The sequence below is a fragment of the Canis lupus genome, chromosome 33 (genome assembly GCF_048164855.1).
Source record: "Canis lupus baileyi chromosome 33, mCanLup2.hap1, whole genome shotgun sequence".
Classification (NCBI taxonomy): Eukaryota; Metazoa; Chordata; class Mammalia; order Carnivora; family Canidae; genus Canis; species Canis lupus.
Genome location: NC_132870.1, coordinates 36,204,262 through 36,219,656, shown reverse-complemented (window position 1 = coordinate 36,219,656; position 15,395 = coordinate 36,204,262). Strand labels below are relative to the sequence as shown.

Below are 15,395 nucleotides of genomic sequence, written 5' to 3'. Positions count from 1 at the left end.
ATGTGAGTGACTCATTATTTTGTTCTTTCCATTAATCAATCTGAAATGTGTGCAATTAATTTCTGACTTTGAATCATTAGAGAAAAAAAGACTAATTACTAGCTAAGAAGGGCTTAGTGCAAAACATAGAGTATGGTGACTCAAAAGTTCTTACAATTCAAATCCAAGTGTCTAGTGATTTAGGGAGAAAAAAAAAGGATTTTCTCAAAGTAGGAATATATAAATTCATCAAAGTTTTAATTTTCCATTGATTATATATGATTATATTTATTCGTGAATATAAATGTCAAGCAGCTAAATAAAAGTAGGCTGTAAAGACTTGAAACATCCATGCTTTGAATTTAAATGCCATTTGTTTAGAACGTTTTATTTTCTCAAAACATCAGCCTTTTCTGTATGTGTATTTCTTTAAGGTCTCAAGACATTTAATGGATCAAATATTCATGTTTGACTTACAATATATAAATATTTAAGTAAAAAATTATGGTGAAAATTGACTTTAATATAACTTTAACAGATATAACTTGCTACCAAAGCAATGTGGAAATCTTTACAGAAAATTTAATTCAAGCTTATTATCTTGAGGTTCATTTGATGTTGTAATTGGCATTGCATAGAATGAAGTAAAATCAGTATGCAAGGTGGTTTTCAAGTAATCTTTAATAAAATAAGGGTTAACACTCTGCATTTTCTTTTTGAAATTTTTACAATTCATATTCTATTAGCATATCATACATAATTAGACCTAATTATTTCTTTAGCACAGTAAAAATGTAGTTTTGACCAGCCTCGTTATCCTGCCTTGAAATTAAAACTGCCTTTCTATGATAAAACATCGAATTGTTACAAAGAAAACTCATTTTCTAGAAAAATTTAGCAAAATTGAACTTCTTTATGTATGTTAAGGTATGCATTTGTATAGAATGCTATTTTTTGGAATGATAAATGTCTTAGATTTGCTTTTTATGATATGTTTGAATATAGAATTAAACTATGCAATAGTAACAATGCCATCTGTACATTATTTTATGATATTCAACATGAACATGCCAAGATCAAAATTCCAATGTTTACCTAAAAGGTTAATGAGCCAGAATTTTGCTTGATTTATTGGTTGATGCTCTCATATGAATTCTAGAGTTACAGGAGAAATTGAAGAATCTTTTTGAACTTTCAGCAATAGTTGAATGGGTCAGTGTAATAAGCAACCATGTATAGATATAATAACAAATAAGAGAAGTGGAAATAATCAATTGCAAATGATTCTATTTGCCTGATAACCATCCATCATACATTTCTGCTAGAGGCACTTGGAAAAAAAAATAAATTAACCTAAGTCTACCTTATTGTGTTTTTTAACCTTGAAAGTTATTTATAATATAAAAATATTCATTTAAGATAAAATTTGTAGGTCAAAAAATGTTATATACTTTGAAATGGTTTAAAGACTAAATATGTTTTAAACAAACAAATATATCTATATCCTTTGGCATAAGACTTGCATTTTGATAATTGCTCCATCACGTGGATTTACTTGGACTTCATAAAAATATTTTGTTCATTGGCCCAGATTATTTTGCATTTCATATGCTTATTGGAAGTTGTTTGTTATAATTATGGTTTTATTTTTTATCTATTTATTTATTTTTTTTTAAGTCTTTTTTTTTTTTTTTTATTTATGATAGTCACAGAGAGAGAGAGAGAGAGGCAGAGACACAGGCAGAGGGAGAAGCAGGCTCCATGCACTGGGAGCCCGACGTGGGATTCGATCCCGGGTCTCCAGGATCGCGCCCTGGGCCAAAGGCAGGCGCTAAACCGCTGCGCCACCCAGGGATCCTAATTATGGTTTTAAAGAAGAAAATGATTCTTGCCAATTACACATCAGCTATAATACAGCTCTGAGAGAGCTAAATGAATACTGTTTACAAGTCTGGTAAAACACAACAACAAAAATTGCTTCATGTGTATGACTGGCATGTGTCAATGGTGAGATTGTTTTGGGGGAACACCTGTGTGTGTGTGTATGTGTGTGTCTATGTATGTCTGTGTGTAACAAGATATAAAAATACGTCAGTTATAAATTTAATCCCCTTTTTAATCATTGGGGGAAAAATGTTGAAGCTGGAGAAAAAGTGCTCCAAAGTATCTGTGTAAAAATATAAAAATAAATATACACTTGAATCTCTAAAAAGACACATGTAGTATTAATAAAAACTTTGTAGAAAATTCTGTATGCTAGACTTAGGATCAAATACTTTCAAATGTAAAATGCTGAGTACCCTTTAAACTTCTGTAATTTAAAATTAAACTGTTAAAATCCTTTTCAAATATAAATTATAATATATATAATCTTAATAATATTCAAGATATAATGTTTTGTATCATTAACATTATATGGCCTGCTTTAAGTAATTTTAATTAATTTGAATATCTATAAGTCATGAATTGAAAATAAAAATACCAAATATGAAAAATAAATGCATATATACAGTGAAACTATTCTGGTTCCATAGAATAGTTTTTTTCTGTTATTAATCTCACATTAAATTTTCTTAATTATTAAAGATTTATTATCATCCTTATTTTGGCACTATTTAGTGAAAAATGATTCCCTTAAAAAGAACTGGCTAGCCTACCAATTTCTGGAGGGACTGAATATGTTGTCCATTACTGCATGTAATGAAACCTACCTGCCCAGTATACTTGAAACTAATGTAATAATGGTATCAACTATACAAAAAAAAAAAAAAAAAAGAAGAAGAAGAAGAAAAGAAAGAAAAAAGAAAAGAAGAAAAAATCTGTCTACCCATATCTATAATCTGCTGTACAATTTCTCACTTCATTGCTTATGTGGTAAGAAAGTATTAGACATTAGAAAGAATATTTCTAAATATCTTCTGACTCTCAGAACACAGAGAGCCTTCAAAATCATTCAGAGTGGGGCATCTGGGTGCCTCAGTCAGTTAAGTGTCTGCCTTCGGCTCAGGTCATTATCTCAGAGTTCTGGGATCAAGCACATATAGGGCTCCTGCTCAGTGGAGCGAGTCTGCTTCTCTTTTTCCCTCTGCCCTATGCCCTACTCATGCTCTCTCTCTTTCAAATAAATAAATAAAATATTTTAAAAAGTCATTCAGAGTAACAAAAAAGCCTACTCAAACTAATAGCTGATTAACTTGAAACCTTAAAAAAGCCTATTTTTGAAAATAATAAATTTTATATCATAATTAAAATTATAAAAATAATCTTTAGTTTTGTAATATTTTGAAACCATTTGCAGAGCTCTATCATAATACATCCAAGCTTTTGGGGTGCCTGGATGTTAGACAGTTAAGCATCCAATTCTTAATATCAGCTCAGGTCATGATCTCAGGGTTGTCTCTCGGGGTGGTGAGATCAAGTCCTCCATCAGACTCTGTACTTGGCATGAAGCTTACATAAGATTCTCTTTCTTTCTCTCTCCCCCTCTGCCCCTCCCCACTTCCCTCTCTAAAATAAATAAATAAGTAATCAATCAATCAATCAATCAATCCAAGCCTTAGATTCCCAACAAATTATAAAGAAAATGAGAAAGAAGGAAATCTTGTCACTTGTGACTACATGGATGGACTTTGCAGGTATTATGCTAAGTGAGATAAGCCCAAGAAACACAAATCCTGTATTAGGATCACTTAAATGCAGAATCTGAAAAGTCAAATGAAACAGAGAATAGAATGATGGTTGTCAAAAGTTAAGGAGTGGAGGAATTTGGAAGAGTTTGGTCAATGGGTACAAACTTGCAGTTAGAAGATGATACATTCTGGACATCTAATGCACAGCATTGTAATTACTGTCAATAATCCTGTACTACCGATTCCTAAGAGACTACATCATAAACCAGAAATTAACAAAATGGCAATAAGTATATACTCATCATTAAATGTAAATGGACTTAGGACTCTATAATCAAGGGAAACAGGGCAATGGAATGGATAAAATTAAACAAAAAAACAAAGAGAAAAAAGACCATATACGTGCTGCCTACAAGATAATCACTTGGACATAAAGACAAATATAAGCTAAAAGTAAAGACATGGGAAAAGATTTTCCATGCAAATAGACGCAAAAGAAATAAAGGAAGAAGCTGGAGTAAGAATACTTATATTGGACAAAATATACTTTATTTTGTTATTAATAAGCTTGCTACAAATACTGTAGCAAGAGACAAAGAAGGGCACTGCATAATGATAAAGGGAACAATTCAACAAAAGGATATAACAATTTTAAGTATCTATGTACCCAATACAGGGGCACCAAGATACATAAAGCAGACATGAACAGACATAAAAGGAGAAACTGATAGCAATACAATAATAGTAGGAGACTTTAAGTCCCCCCATTACATCAACATGTGATCACCCAGACAGAATATCAAGAAGGAAACTGGTTTTAAACAATACATTAGACTAGATGGACTTAATGGGTATATGCAGAATGGTCCATTCAAAAATAAGAGAATACACATTCTTTCAAAGTGTACATGAAACATTCACCAGGTTAGATCACAGATTGGGCCAAAAAACAATTCTCAATAAATTCCAGAAGACTGATCAAGCATCTTTGCTGACCATAATGGTATGAAACTAGAAATCAACTATGAGAAAAATAATTGGAGAAAACACCAACATGTGGAGGCTAAAAAACAGTCCACCAAATAAGCAATGGGTCAATGAAGAAAGAAACCAAAAAGGTAACTTAAAAAAACATGGAAACTAAAGAAAATAAAAACACAATAGTACAAAATATTTGGGATGCAGTGAAAGCAATTTCTAAGAGAGAAGTTAATAACATAACAGGCCTACCTCAAGAAACAACTAAAATCTCAATCTTAACTTACACCTAGAGAAACAAACAAAAAAGAATAAAGTCTAGAGTCATATTTAAAAAAAAATGAACTCTCAGTAGAAGGAAGGAAATAAAGATCATAGAAAAAATAAATTGTGAATTAAAAAAACAAAGGATCAAGAAACCAAGAATTGAATTTTAAAAGATAAATAAAATTGACAAACCTTTAGCCATGATCATCAAGAAAAAAGAGAAGGCCTAAACAAACAAAATCAGAAGTTGAAGAGGAGAAGGAGAAGCAACAATCAACAACACAGAATACAAAATACTTGAGAGACTACTATGAAAAATTATATGCCAACAAATTGGACAACTTAGAAGGAATGGATAACTGCTAGATTCATATAATCTTCCAAAACTGAATCAGGAAGAAAAGAAATTGGAAAAGATTACCAGTGACATAATTGAATCAGTAAACAAAAGAATTATCAACAAACACAATTCCAGGACCAGACAACTTCACAGGTGAATGTTTTGTAGAAAACATTTAAAGAAGAGCTGATACCAGACAGAGAGACACTGCAGAAAAAAAGAAACTACTGACCAAAACCCCTGGTGAACATAGATGTAAATATCCTCAACAAAATATCAGCAAACTGAATTCAATAATACATTAGAAGATACATTGACCACAATCAAGTGGGGCTATTTCCAGGGATGCAAGAATGGTTCAATACTCACAAATCAATCAATGTGACATATCACATTAACAAAACAAAGAATAAAAATCATATAGTCTTCTCAATTGACCTAAGAAGAGTTGACAAAATTCAACATCCATTCATGATAACTCTCAAAAAAGTAGGTTTAGAGGGAATATACCTCAACATAATAAAAGAAATATATAAAAAACCCAGAGTTAACATCATACTCAATGGTAAAAAACAAACAAACAAACAAACAAACAAACAAACAAAAAACCCAGAGCTTTTTTTTCTAAGATCAGGAATAAACAAGGATGCCATTTTCACCACTTTCATTCAACACAGTACTAGAAGTCCTAGCTGCAACAATTAGATAAGGAGAAGAAATAAAAGGCACCCAAAACAAGTCTATTTACATTTGCACCAAAATAATTAAATTCCTAGGAATAAATTCCACTAAGGAGGTAAAAATCTGCACAATGAAAACTATAAAACATTGCTAAAAGAAACTGAAGATGAAATAAGCAAATGGAAAGATATACCATTCTAATGGATTGGAAAAATTAATATGGTTAAAATGTCCATACTATCCAAAGTACACTACAGAGTTAATGTTATTGCTACCAACAGCATTTTTCACAGAACTAGAATAAATAATCCTAAAATTTGTATGGAATCACAAAAAATTCTGATTGTCAAAAAAAAAATTAAGAATGATGAATGAAATTGGAGGTACCACAGTCTCAGATTTTATATACTACAAAGCTATAGCAAGCACAACAATATGGTGCTGGCACAAAAACAGACACAGAGATCAATGGAATAAGATAAAAAGCCCAGAAATAAATCCACACTTATATGATCAAATAATCTGAGAAAGGAGGCAAGAATACAAAATAGGTGAAAATACAGTCTCTCCAATAAATGGTGTTGGGAAAGCTGGAGAGCTGCACACAAAAGTATGAAACTGGATCATTTTCTTACACCATTATACAAAAATAAACTGAATATGAATTAAAGATCCAAATTTGAGACATAAAACGTTTAAAAAAGAACATAACCAGTTATCTCTTGTACATCACCGTTAGCAACATATATAGATAGGTCTCCTCATGCAAGGGGAAACGAAAGCAAAAATAAACTATTAAGATTAATCAAAATTAAAAAGCTTTTACACAGCTAAGAGAGCCATCATCAAAACAAAAAGGCAACCAACTGGATGGGAAAAGATATTTGTAAATGATATATCTGAGAAGTAGTTAATATCAAATTAAAATGGACTAATACAACTTGATGCCAAAAAAACAAAACAAAACAAAAACATATAGGGATGCCTGGGTGGCTCAAAGGTTAAGCCTCTGCCTTTGGCTCAGGTCATAATCCTGGAGACCTGGGATTGAGTCCCACATTGGGCTCCCAGCATGGAGCCTGCTTCTTCCTCTGCCTATATCTCTGCCTCTGTGTGTCTCTCGTGAATAAATAAATATATTTTTTTAATTTGTAAACATTTTTTAAAAACCTAAATTATGGGCAGAGGGCCTAAATAGAGTGTTCAAAGTACATTGCAGAAAAGTTATGAAGATTTACATTTATATTTTCCACAGGGAGAAATGATAAGAAGCACAAACACAGAAATAAACGAGTAGAGATATAATGAGTTTGTCTGAAATATGACATATTTTGGCCAGATTCTAAGAGACAAGTGTGTAAAAAATATATTTTACGTCTTCATTTATTCAGTGTAGAAATGTAAAACATCACTGCACTTGCTGTTTAGAGTATAAAAAATATATAGAATGTGAAATTTTAAAATGCACTAAGGGATACATATTTTAAAAAACAATTTTAAGATACTTTATAAATATTTTTATGTTTCCTATTTTTCCTATTTACATTATATTTTATTTAGAATTCTATCACCTCTCTGCTAAAAATGACAATAATCAACTAATTTATTTTCCTGCTTCAAAACTTAAACCATCAAATCCAGTATCCACCTAGCTTCCACAAGAACTTTTTGAGAAAAAAAAAAAAGATTAATATTAGTCATTGTCCCACCAAACCAAATCCAAAGTATCTTCCATGACACACAAAATCTCCTACTCATCTACACCCTCATCTTACCTCCTTCTCTCTTGCTTAATCATGGACAACAATAAAGAAAAACTTCTTTCCCATTTACACAATCTTGTTTCATTCTTCTGTCTCTTTATGCTTCCTACATGAGTGGACTATATTCCCCTTTGACACAGTCTTTATTTTTAATTTTATTCTTATGTTGTCACTTATTTCCAGAAATGCTACTTCTTCCAGAAATTTCTATAAATTCTACTGGATTTTAGTCATACCCAATCCTCACATTTTTCCCCAAACACTTTACTCTGCTCAGATTGCCTCTCATTGGTTCTCCATAATACCCCATTTTATCTCTGTCTCCATCACCTTCTGTAAAAGGGGTGCTAGTTTTATTTGTATCTTCAGTACTAGCGATGTATATACACACATATACACACATATCATATATATGTATATATGTGTATAACTGCATAAAAGGCACATACATACATAAATATATAATATTAATATATAATATTGTGTGGTGATTTTATTAGTCATTTAAATGCCACTGAGCTTTATCAATATACGTATAGGACACAGATTTGAGCCCAAGAATTCTTGAGTCAAAGCTAATGCTCATTTCCCTATGCTTCATGTCTCTAATTGATAATATTAGAATTAAATGAGTTGAACATTCATAAAATATATGTGTATCATATTTTAAATGGAAACTCATTTTCCCAATTTTTTCACTCTGAAAGCATTTTTATACCACAAGATATAGAATTATATATTCTAAAAATTAAATGTCATTATGTTTACCTTAAATTATTAAAATTGATATATAATTATAGTTTGCAGATAACATCCATAACTTATAGTGAAAACTAATACATAGGTACTAAAGAGCTCAAACATATAAAAATTGAATAAAATTAGGAACAAGGAAACAAACTATTTTTAAAAATTAAAGACAGTTGTTTCCTTAAAAATTTTTCTACTTGAGATCATACACCCACGAATGAAGCAATCAATTCATATATCCAAATATATTCCAGAGTAATTGTAAAAACATTTACTATTTTTAAAGGAAACTTAATTATTTTTTTAAACTGACATCCATTACATCATCATATTTTCTTCCATTTACATACAACATTATTTGGTGTCATAAATCTAGAGGCATCAAAAAATACAAGCCTACATAAAGCATCCTACTTATGCAAATAGTGCATCTGCTGCTGTTTGAGGAGGCCAAAGACTATTTCCAACTAGAATCGGACAACCATAATACAACACAGATTAAATCAATCGAAATCAAATTATATTAGAAATATTTAAAATTTAAATATTGTGTATAACCTGCTCAGAGAATCACTTCAAATTTTCCAGGAAATTTGGATGTCAAATCATATTTCCACCTACCAATACTCATTGTTCCCAATAAAGAAAAGTTTCCTCTGCATTTTACTCAGCATAAGTATCATTTCTAACTATTTTCCATTATTACCATAATGACAATTTATTTTCTGGTTAATATTAAAATCTTTCCAGTACTTGTATATAAAAGGAGATTAAACCAAGGATAAAATAACAATTTTTTAGGTTTAAATATTTTATAGATTATTTTCTCTGTATAAGGAAATACTGGTTGGATACTCATGCTTTTAATTGCATTATTAATATGTATGACTGAAATAAAAATAATGTTTTACAGTTTCAGAAATATGGCTATATATAACTTATTAAAGAGTCCAGTTCTAGGCCAAATCATAGTACAATTTTTCAAGGCTAACCATAGGCAATCACAAGGCTTTTCCTGGCAAGTCTTAAAGGGGCAAACTTCCCCACATTAGACTGAGTGTCCAACCAGTGCAGAGGAGGAGACTAGGACCCAGCCCAAACACCCTCTACCAAGTCACTCCTTCCATGGCCTGCCAAGCTCATAAACATGTCTTTATTGCTAGCTCTGCTTAGACTTTTGGTGGTGGAGTCTTGACTAAAATATTTCTCCATACTGACTCAGGACTTTTCCACTACTAGCTCTTTTCTCTCTCCCTCCTTCAGACTCCCTAGATCCATGAAATGGCAGGAGCTTTTTATTCAAGGCTCTTCAGCAGTGAGAGGATTACCCCCATTTGTACTACTTGTCATCTGACTGACACTCTCCCTATTAGTCCATGGGGGAAAATGAAACATTCCTGCCTACCTCCCTTATTGGCCTCTTACTTACATTACTGCAGTAAATGAATGAAGATTTGATTTGATTTGATTGTTACTTTCAGTCCTTGTCCTAATTGGCCACTTCCGCACCCAGAAGCTCAAAACTTAATCTTATGTTTCTTCCAACATAAGATTGGAAGAAATCTTCTCTGTGAAGAGAGCTGATCAACTATTGATTGCTCATAGATCAAGCAGGAAAACTGTACTCATTTAGAAAATATATGCTTTAAATGTAAGATGGTTTTCTGAATCCTGGAGATAACATTTAAAATTTGCTAAAAGTGTATAGCTACTAGGTTTATGTTATAATTAATTCTTTTGAATTTACTTATCTACATATTTAATAACAAACTGATATCAGGTATTAAATTATTAACAGGTGAAAAAATTCTAAGACTTACATTGGCTAAAGACAGAGTTCAGTACAAAGCAAAGATCTTTGGAATATATCATTTATCTAACAGTTACTAATATTGACTTCTTTTTAATAAGTGATTTGTATTTTATTCTAAAGATGTTTCTGAGCCAATCATTTTTTAACATAAGGATATGATACAGTTCTATCAGTATCAGTGACAAGAGATTCACTATAAACAATCTGTAAAGATGAGGTAGGGGAAGAGATATAATTAGAAGGATTCATGACAGGGGGTTTTCCTCCTATCTCTCACAAAGGTATGCTCCCTTGTATTGTCTCCAATGTTTTAGACCACTGATAAAAGAAATAAAAACAAAACAAACAACAATTTTAAAAAGAAATGAACACATAGTACTCTGCACCCCATTAAAATTATAATTTTAAATGCCTATTTTGTATGTATATTGTGATATATTTCATGTTATCAAACTTAAAATTTGTAAAACAATACACTTGTAAAAGTCTAGTCCCATACTTGTGCCCTCAAATAATTAGTCCTGTATCTAGATGCAAATTTAAAAACACACAGTGTTTTGAATAAAATTCTAAAAATATGTTATATATATTCAAGTCAAAATGTGTACTCTTTTTTCTGCTTTTTACACCAAGGGTGCCATATTATTACTATTATATCCAGTTTTTATCAAGTAAATGGTGAAATTCCTAGAAATTTCTCAGGTCCCCACAGCCTTATGTGGGAATTCTAATGCTATCATATTATTGGCAATATTCCGTACTCAGCTATTTTATATCCATACATATTTTATGCCTGTGTATGTATCATAGTGGTCGATTAATATTAGTGCATAAACACAGTCCTCATTCATATTTCAGCCACATAGAAACTTTCCTGACATAACATTTACTCAGTCTCCTGGGGAAGAGCTTCTTGTTTCAACATTATTTTGCTATCAGACATAATGATGCAATCAGTGATGGTACAATAAATAACCTGCATATATTTTGTGTGTCCAAATGCATCTGTAGAATCAATTCCTTGAATTAAAATGGTCAGTTCAAATGATTATATAATGGTATATTTGAAAAATATAAATTATAAAATGACTTATCTGGAATCAATTACTTAATGTCTGTGTTGCCCACTAGAATATATTAGCTTGGTAACTAACTTTATCTTCTTTCATAAAATTTAGTGCACTCCAAAGTATAATAATACACTGTTTTGCACTGTGTCAATGAAAACTTTATGAAATTTCACATTGTTTATCTAATAGCTGATTCTATATTCTTAACCAACATACTTTCTCTCTGGAACGGCTCTTCTCCATCTTGAAACACTTTATTTCCATTGGTTTCTACTGACTTACCAGTTTCCTCTAGCTAATGCCATTATACCATTGGCTTAGAGTTTTACACTTTGGGCTACCCCTTTTGTTGTTCCTGTTGTTGTTTTCTGGGCTGTGTTCAAATACCTAAGTTCATTTGTTGTACTAGCTCAAGCACTTACCTTACTTATCTAAATAATCTCACCTGATCCTTTGCTTTTAGACACCATGCTGGAGATTCCCACAGAGATATCTCCAGCACTGATCTTCCGATGCCCATGTTAATCTGCCTTCTTGGATTATTGAGGATTTCTCTGTTTTCAGTGAATTGAACCTCCACTCACTTTGTTGCCAATGTTGGAATCCACTATTATGCATATTTGGCCAAAAGCTCTCTCTTAAACTATTTACTAGTCTCTTCACTTTTCTCTAATTTGTTTCCCCTAAAATCCACTCTTCTCATAGCACACAAGGTGATCACTTACCACTCTAACTCAGTTAATGTCATATGTCTTCTTCAAGTCATGGAGTGGCTTCTCATTGCCTTTGTTCTTCTTCCATATGTCTCCCACTATTCCTTCTGATCTTCATTCTCTAAGTTTCAAAAACATTGGTTACCTTTATATTTTGTTATTCATTTGTCAAATATTTGCTACTTGCCAGTCTTCACTTTCAGTAATGGGGATACTACAGATAACAACAACAAAAAAGACAGATGGTCAAAAATATAAACTTCCAGTTATAAAACAAGTAAGCTGCAAAAATGTAATTCACACCATAGTGATTATAGTTAGTAATATAGTATGGCATTGCATATTTGAAAGATGTTGAATAGATCTTAAAAGTTATCAGGAAGAAAAAAATTGTAACTATGTACAGTGATGGATGTTAACTATATTCATTATGATCATTTTGTAATAATACAAATATGGAATAATTATGTTGTATACCTGAACATAATATAATTCTGTATACCAATTTCATTTCAATGAAAAAATAAATAAAACAGAATAAAAGAAAAATTCTTTGTTTTTATAATGCTTTATTTTACTGGAGGAAAATGAGAATGGCATTTTATGCCAAATGCATAATATGGCAAGTGGTATAAAACACTAGAAGAAAGAAAAAAATAGGTTAAAGTTTAAGGGTCATAAAGTGATGACAGATATAGTATTTTTAATAAGATTGCAAGTGAAAGCCACAGATACAAATGTGGAATAGCACAGTGGGATGAAAGATGAGTAGTTACAAAGGACCTGAGACTGGAACATTCTTGATGCATTGAAAGCAGAGTATAACTAGTGTGGCTGGAATGGTATTGGAGAAAGTGAGGATAGACTGTCAGTAGGGGAAGAATTATGTAGAGACCTGCTTGACATGGAAGTTCTTTGTTTTTATTGTAAGAAGAGAAATACAGAGACATGACACTATCTAACTTCAGTTTTTGAAAGATCATTCTTAGGGTAAAATGTGGAAAATATAGTGGGTGGATATAGAAACAAGGGTAAAAGAAAGGAACTTTCAGCGAGCTAATGCAAAATTCTAAGTGAAGATGATGGTGCCAGGATGTCTGCTTGACTCAGCCGTTGAGCATCTGCCTTTGTTTCAGGGCGTGATCTTTGTCCTGGGATCAAGTCCTACATTGGGCTCTTAGGAGGAGCCTGCTTCTCCCTCTGCCTAGGTCTCTGCCTCTCTCTGTGTGTCTCTCATGAATAAATAAATAAGATCTTAAAAAAAAAAAGATTATGGTGCCATGAACACATGAACATAGGCTAAACAACCATTATCTAATTCAGAATGTGTTTCAAACTAGATTTGCTAATGAATTTCATGTGAAAGATGAGATAGAGATATTCAAGATGAAACCATGGTTGTTTGTTTTTTTGGCCACAGCAATTAGAATCTGTACCAAATTGAGCAAATTTAGAAAAAGTAGAAATTGAGTGAGGAGAATCTTTCCTTTTTCACAGGTTAGTCATCTGACATGGAACAGACAAGGGGGAAGAGAAGCAGCAGCCAAGTGAGATGGGAGGATGGAGAGTTAGAAAACACATGAAGAAAATGATCGATATTGTCAAATGCTTCCAACAGGAAAGGGAGATAAGCAAGTAAGAATCACTATTGGATTAGGTGGTGTCAAGGCCTATGCTGACCTTGAGAACTGCAATTTTGGGGGAATTATGGGGATTTAAGCCTGACTAAAGTGTGTTCGATATGCAATTATAGGAGTACTAATAAAGGCAAGGAACATAGACAACTCTTTCTCGGATTTTACTGTAAAAAGGAAAAACATGATAGTTTGTAGAGTGAATTGAGGACAATACTTTTTTTAACTGAGCTGGGACTTATATAGCTTATTTGGATAGTGATAGAAATAATGGAGTAGAAATTTAAGTTTTAAAAAATGATGTGACATTATGAGAGAGAGAGAGGTGGTAGATAGAGGTGAGATCCTGTGCTCATATGCTTAAGTCAAGCAGAATAATCTGATTTTCTCTCTACTAGTTCTTTTAACTTATTGAGAAATGTTGAAGACCCAACTATAATTGTGGACTCATTTATTTCTACTTTCAGTTCTTTCAGTTTTGCTTTGTATATTTTGAAGTATTCATTAAGTTTTCTATTGTATTTTATTACTGATTCCTACTTTAATTTCATTATGGTAAAAGAACATATTTTGTAATATTCCAAATCTTTTAAATGTGTCTAAGTTTTATTTCATGGACCAAGATAAGCATTCTATGCACACTTGAGAAAAAAGAATATGTGTTTTGCTATTATTAGGTGAAATTTATTATTTATAAACGTCAATTAGGTACAGTTGCTTGATGGTGTTTGGGTTTTTCCCCCTCAATTCTCTATATCCTTTTTGATCTTTAATTTACTAGTTCTATTGGTGACAGGAAAATGTTAAAGATAATTTTGACTCTTTCAATAATGTTTTAGTTGTTACCCAGGATTTAAAATTTATACTTAATTTTTCATAAACCATTTAAAATCAGTATTTTTTACTCCAGGTTAAAGTTTAGAAATTTCACAGTTCCCTTTACCTTCCCCACTTTAAGCAAGATATATTCAAATTATAGATTATATCTACATACACTGAAAACCCTATTAATGCTTTATATATGTCTGTGTGTGTGTGCGTGTGTGTGTGTGTGTGTGTGTATATATATATATATATATATATATATACTGTATGTATGTATGCATATATTAACTGCCCTCTTCTAGAGTCCTTAAAACATGTTTGCAACTATATAAATATACATACATACATACATACACAGACACACACAGACACAGACACACATACACACACACACAACTTACCAAATTTTAAGAACTCTAGAGGACAGGCTGAAGTTTGAGGTGGCAGCATAGAAAGACACTGAACTTACCTCTTTCCATGGACACACATATGGAACAATTCCTTCTTAAAAATACCTGAAAACTAGCTGAACAGTCCCTCCGAAACAAAAGACAAAAGGGCCAAATGAAGATGATTAGGAGAGGCAGATATACAACCTTGTCAAAAACTTTACCCCTAATAAAGAGGGAACTCACAAATATGGAGCTTTTCCTTAAGGAGCAAGGGGTTTGTGCTCCACATGAGACACACCAACCCTTGGGACTTGTACCAGAGAGATTAAACCCCCAAAATGTCTGGCTTTGCAAATCAATGGGGATTACACCTAAAGAACTGAGATACTTCTCTTTAATGGATTGCATGTAGACTCAATCAACCTGGGACCCAGTACAAGAACAGCAGTTTGAAAGGACCTTGACTAATACAAAAGAGAGTCATTTTCTAATCTTAAAGTGCCTGAAACACAGGCAGAGGTCTGTTAGAACTCTCTCCAGGGATGGAGGCACTGGTGGGCA

General features: G+C 32.1%; 2 long non-coding RNA genes across 7 annotated transcripts in view; one reads left to right on the top strand and one right to left on the bottom strand.

The window, feature by feature from the left end:
- The window catches only part of LOC140623484 (uncharacterized), a 251,144-nt gene that overhangs the window by 161,156 nt on the left and 74,593 nt on the right, over positions 1 to 15,395 (bottom strand). For all 5 annotated transcript variants that reach the window (XR_012023093.1, XR_012023091.1, XR_012023090.1 and 2 more), the window contains exon 4: positions 11,996 to 12,104. This is a non-coding gene — a long non-coding RNA (uncharacterized lncRNA). The remainder of the gene's footprint in view (positions 1 to 11,995; positions 12,105 to 15,395) is intronic.
- The window catches only part of LOC140623485 (uncharacterized), a 50,262-nt gene that overhangs the window by 17,156 nt on the left and 17,711 nt on the right, over positions 1 to 15,395 (top strand). Inside the window, exon 3 of one of the 2 annotated variants that reach the window (XR_012023094.1) lies at positions 13,481 to 13,618. The exons of the other annotated variant lie outside the window; for it this stretch is intronic. This is a non-coding gene — a long non-coding RNA (uncharacterized lncRNA). The remainder of the gene's footprint in view (positions 1 to 13,480; positions 13,619 to 15,395) is intronic. 2 annotated transcript variants of the gene reach the window in all.